The 6,450-nt window shown below is 31.0% G+C and overlaps 1 non-coding gene across 1 annotated transcript; it reads left to right on the top strand.

The window, feature by feature from the left end:
- Nucleotides 1-1,520: 1,520 nt before the first annotated feature.
- LOC113188211 (U6 spliceosomal RNA) lies at nucleotides 1,521-1,627 on the top strand. The gene has a single exon (XR_003301513.1). It is a non-coding gene; the product is annotated as a U6 spliceosomal RNA (small nuclear RNA).
- Nucleotides 1,628-6,450: the final 4,823 nt, after the last annotated feature.

Genomic DNA, 6,450 nt, shown 5'->3' on the forward strand with positions numbered 1-6,450 from the left:
TTGTAAATGGATAAGGCCAGAAATTTCAGAGGAATGATGTAGTTGAGAATGTATTTTAAACTCATTGGATTTTGAAGCAACTAATAATTAACTAGAGATTAATTTTATGGTTAGAAAAATTTAAAACTAAATTTAGAAAATGAAATTAAGATAATCTCTCAGTGAGTAGGTTTTATTTCACTGTACTAAAATTATATTAACATTAAATAATATATTGAGTTAATTAAAAATCTATAGTTCACAGAAGAAGTTCCAGCTATGTAATTTATAAATACACAATGAAAACTAAAACCAGCTTAATATCCTTTGAAGATAACAGTAATTGTACACACGATATCATGTTTTAAAAATATTGTGTAATTGTTGTTATTCAAGGAAAACAAGATTGTCTTTTTATTGTTTTTAACTTAACTGATACATGAAATTATATGGGGCTGCCACATGATCTGGCAAAACCTATTTTCTCCTCAAACATTTACCATTTCTTAATACTGAAAACTTTCAAAATCCATTCTTTACCTTTTAAAATATACAATTTTTATCTATAATCAACTTACTGTGCAATAACACACAGGTCACATCATTGCTGAGAGCCAAGGTGAAATACGCTTTATGTCCTGACAATAAAAACATACAGTATGGTGACTAAGACACTCTTTGTTACTTATATTTTAATATATTTGTTTCCTTTTTGTATCATTAAGATACTACCTATAATAACTAAATCTTTAAAAAAAACTCCAAAATTAGAAATGTATTACATTCCTTTAGAAGTAATTTTAGTGAATAATTGATGAATCATTTTATCAAATAATTGTTGAATCATTTGGATTGACCTATATTGTCAATCTTGTCCTGATTTACAAATAGAATTTGAAGACTGCTTTATGAGACTTTAAGGTTACTATAAGTTCCTGGTTTCCTTCTTCCTTAAGTATTCGCTCTTCTTCCTTATCTCCCTAAACATTCAGTTTGTCTCCAAGCTTGAGGGCACCTGGTCACTTTCTACATCATTCAATCCCTTGATCATCTCACCTCTCTTGGCATCAAATACCATTTATTTAGTGGTCAATCCAAATTCCCATCTTCTGCCTTACCTTACCCATAAAATTTAGACTCCTATTTAAGTGGCCATACAACAACACCATCTCAAATTTACCATTTTCAAAACTGGATCACCGATGCTTGTCTCAAACCCAACCTTCTAAAATCAACCCATATTTGTTCATGACTGCCTCATCCTTTTGATAATGTAGGTCAAACATCAGAAGCATCTAGAATCGAATCCTCTTTCTGTCTCATCTGACTTCCAATCCTTTAGCAATTTTTTATTGTTTCAACATTCAAAGTGAAATAAAAATGTTTTTAGTTTTAGTTTTTAGTTATTACATTATTTCTTCCATTGTTACTACTCCAAGTTTCAGTCATTTCTCACCTGAAATATTACAAATGCCTCTTAAAGGTGTCTACAATTCTTGTTTCTCTTCTATTTGCAGTTTCACATTTGAAAGGATATCCTGGTGCTCCCTTCAGCAGCCCATACACTAAACCTGCAATGGTACAGATTAGATTAGCATGCCCTTTGCACAAAGGTGACATGCAAATTCATAAAACTTTCCATATTTTTATTGATATTAATTTTTGTGTTCTTGTTTTTTTTCTTGATTAGACATTTTATCAAATTTTAGCTGTATTATTTCTTCTCTATTTCATATATTTCTGTTCCTACTATTATTTTTCCTTCCAACTATATAATTTGAAAATAATTTTTTATTCTAGCTTCTTTATGATACAAGTACTTTAAGTTATAAATGTTCATCTGAGTACTGTTTCATCCCAGAGACCCTGATATTTTATGTTTTCATTATCACTTAATTCAAAGCACTATTTATTTACTTTTCTTATGCTTTCCTCCTTGACGTCTGAGATATTTATAAATGTGCCATTTAATTATGAAATACTTGACATGTGGGGGTGGATTCTATATACCTTAAGGTAGTTGACGTCTAGTGTAATAAATCATGCAGGAAACACACAGTCTTCATGATTTCAAATTAAAAATAGAAGACATCTTGTATCTCATACTTCTTCACTTTGTTTAAAAATCTCAAATTTTCCAGGATCAGTCAAAATACAGAGATTTAACTTAGTCTGGAGGGCCTACATTATCTGCCATCTTAACTTCCCCTTGAAGCTACTTCTAACACTCTCCCATCACTTCCTATTCTTATCACACTTGTTTCCTTGCTGCATTTCCTTTCTGCTTACAGCTTTGCACTATTGCTTCCTTTTAAAATAGTGGGGGTTTTTATTCCATGTTACTATGTGCACACACTCTTTTATTTCTTATACCTTTATTCAAATATTATTTACTCAGTGGTAAAATTGCCCTTCTCCAACACTGTCTATCCTTCATCTTATTTTCCTTTGTAGAAAACTGAACATATAATGTACTATATGATTTATTACATATTTTTGTCTCTCTCTCTCTCTCTCTCTCTCTCTCTCTCTCTCTCTCTCTCTGAAATACCAGATTCGTGTAGGCAGGAGAGATTTTTTTTCTTTTTTCACTATAATATCCTTGATACTAGAACATTACATGGAATATATTTAAGTGTTTAATAAATGTTAACTAAATTAATCAAATTATTGGTTATAAGCATTAGTTTATAAATACATTGAGTTATGTCATATGCATTAGTAATTATATCTATAAAGTAGCCAAAAGTTGTGCAAAGTTGCTTAGGGAAAAATGTCATCAAAGTATTACTTATAATCCTCAGAAAATGAAAAAAAAATTAATTAGTCAAATTATTACTTGTGTATGATGAAGTAATCATAAAAAAACAATAATCAATATACTATATTTATAAATAGTATGAAAACATGGGGAATTTGTTCACTATTCACAAATGTATAATTGAACTACTTTCCCGTTGCTGTCATAATTTATAAATATAATATAATTTAAATTTCTTACAGTTAATAAATGTGAATGCAGAAAGAGAGCGAGGAAATGAGAGAAAAGTGTACAGTCCTTCAATGATACATAGTAAATGTTAGAAGTAACTATATATGAGTAATGTGCTTTAAAGATACTTTATGATTTGTCTCCAGGGGTTGGTATTATTTTTTTAAATGAAATATATATCTGAAGAGATGGTATTACTTATTTCTTAACATATTTGGTATATAAATAAAGTTTGCAGAATATGCTTTAAATTGACTTAAGATGTGTATCATTTCATTTAGCAAAGCTCACTCTATTGGAATAAAATGCAGATAATTTGAAAGTGTGTCATGCTTTAGCACCTTTCTAAAAGTACCTACAGTCTCTGCCTTCCTGATTTCTCAGGATTATCATTCAGTCTTATTTATTTATTTGATATACTGACAGGAGTTGTATAGGAAATACTGCATTTCACTAGTGGCACATCAGATCACATAACATTTATTTTCCAGCATCATTGAAAATGTCCTCTAAATTTTTAATCACATTCATGGTGAGAAAAAAACAATTTCTGTCAAAACTAGAAAAACAATTTCTTAGACTAAAAAACCTTTTAAAAATTGACTGAAATGTGTATAGTACATTTCATCCAAATATTTTTTTAAAGAAACGTCTTTTAAAAAAATTCTACTAAAATATATTTCACCATACAGTCTGCAAATACTGCATGAACTTTTAGCTTTTCCGGTGAATACTGAAGTGAAAGAATCATTCATGCCCTCAGAAATATCAGAATTTTCTGTATTAACATCTTTTTTTTTTTTTTTGCCTTCAATAGTTTCACTTTGCTCTATTTTCTTCTCCTATATAAAGTATTCTATGGTATTTTGCTACCATAAAGACTCCTTTTCAGGTCTTCTTTCTTGTCATATTTTATACATCTGAGGGTTTTTGTTGTTCTTGTTTCGCTTTTTATATTTTATTGTTTTGCATTTTAGCTAGAAGTAAATATTTTTTTTCTGTTATACAGCAATAATTCAAAGATAATTTTTTAACAAACAGCATTAAAAAGCTTTACAAAATATCTGCTGTATTAAGGGCCAAGTAGAGAAGACAGTTTTTCTTTAAAGATGCTCAAATTAGTTTAGCAACATCTTCAGCCTTATTAATTGCATACTCATTGCACTCTGGGAACCCACTCACCAAGTGCGTAACATGAAGGTAACCGGCCAAGTAATGTCCAGGAAGTCATGAAGAACTTGAGAACTCAATTCCATGTAATAAGTGATAAAGTTACAAGGGAACTAAAATTTTAAGTAAATAATTGCATTAGAAGCTGAAATATGGGTCAGCATACAGATCTCAAATCCAGTTTCTTCTAATTTTACAATATGAACCACATTATAATCTCTTTGGAATATTGATACTAAAAAATCTGATCAACCACAACCCAAGTTTCAATCTCCACAAACAAAGTCAAAAGAAGACATGAATGATATTTTTATGGCTCACTTAATGACCTGGGGAATATTATTTTCCATCAGCTTTTTACCCACCTGGCATCTTGAAGCCCAGTTATTACATTCTATTACATGAACTAATCCATAGAAATTTTAATTGTAAAGGCTGGATGTGAGCAGGTAAGAAAGAGGAAAGCATACAAGCTAGGATCATTTATTAGTTGCTTAACATAATATCTTTTCTTTAATAGATTTAACATATAAAATAAAGATGAGGAAAATACTAGAATCTTAACAAATTTTGCTTATAATGTCTAACAAAATAGTGATTACAAATATGACATGAAAAGTATTAGGGGATCCTTACCTAAAACATCCGATTGAGTGTGATAGTCCTGGATGGCCTAATTACTTCATGTGAATGATGAATTTGAGGCTTGGCTGGATGAAGGATGGAAATTAGTGTCATATTCTTTTTCCTCTATGTGTGAGACACAGGATGTAAAACTAAGAAACCACAAAGTGACTTTTTCTGAGATCAATATTCAGCACACATTGCTAAATGATCATCTGTTACTTTGAAACCAAAACACATCCCAGAACAGAGAAAGGAGCAGTAGGGAAGCTGCATCTGATGGATCTGAGGCTTTCCCAGAAAGGAATGCTATATTTCTATCTGTATTTTACTTGTAGATGAAATTTTGAAGTTTGTTATTGGTTAAGATCTACAATCGGCATGAGTCTGCCTTGAAATATAATCATCTCTGATAATGAAGTGTGTATCTTCCATAGTTTAGTCTCTCAAAAATATATCATGCACAACTCAAATGAGACACTGTCATCTCTAGCAAATAGAAGAAGTCTTGGGGAATGATTGTGTTAAGGTTTAGATATGAAGGGTCCTTAAAAAGCCCATGTGTGAGAGAATGAAAGAATTTTCATAGGTGAAATGATTAGACTATGGATTAATCCACTGATAGGGATTAATGGGTGATAACTATAGGGAGGTAGGATGGAGCTGGAAGAAACAGGTCACTGGGGACATGTCTTTTTTTTCTCTGGAGAGCAGAGTTCTCTCTGCTTCCAAATTGCCATGTCCTGAGCTGCTTTCCTCTGCCCCTCTCTTCTGCCATGATGTTCTTCTGCTTTAGCATGGGCCTAGAGCTATGGAGTGGGCCATCTATGGAGTGAGACCCCTGAAAACCATAAGCTAAATAAACTTTTCCTAGTCTTTACTGTCTTGGATCTTTCGGTCATAGCAATGAAAAAACATAGGTTTTTGGAATTCTTTTCTTGACAACATTCTTCTACAATTGAGGTAAATACTGCATTAAGATAGACAGACTGTGTATATACAATATCCTGGAACTTGAAATAATAATTAAAGCCAAACCAGCTTAGAATCTAATGCTGAGGTAATGAAAATCTTCTGCTTAAATTTTTATTAACATTATTATTTTGTGGTTTTGTTTTGTTGTTGTTAGCCATCCTTTTACTTTGCCTATTTTCATTTCAGTATTTTTCCACCCTCTGCTCTTGTGAAAGATGTAGATTAAACTCCTCATCTGTACAAGTTCCCCTCAGATTCTTTGTTTCTCCATTTTTTTGTGTAGTTGTATAAACATGCACTTATGGAATGTAAAATGCTTATGTAACATTTTGTTTATAATGCATACATAGATGCCATCATCTATATGTACATTTTAAGATACACTTGAGAGGGAATTAGAGATGATATGCCTCCTTACTCCTTCCTACTTCAATTAAATTTTCTTAAGAAGAATATTATCTTCTATAAACAGATTGCAAACATCAAAAGCAGGACACTTAATACTAATAAAATATTATCAGATGTCTATATTCAAATCCTGTCAATTGTGTTAATAATGCCCTATTAGCTAGTTTTTCCCATTCCAGATTCCAACCCAGGAATCCAAATTTCTTTTAGTATTCATGTTTCATTTCAACTAATCTGTAACAACTCTTAAGGCTTTCTTTGTCTTTCTAAATCTTAACATTTTTTTATTCAATGCAAATACA

This window comes from Urocitellus parryii, chromosome 6 (assembly GCF_045843805.1).
Source record: "Urocitellus parryii isolate mUroPar1 chromosome 6, mUroPar1.hap1, whole genome shotgun sequence".
NCBI lineage: Eukaryota > Metazoa > Chordata > Mammalia > Rodentia > Sciuridae > Urocitellus > Urocitellus parryii.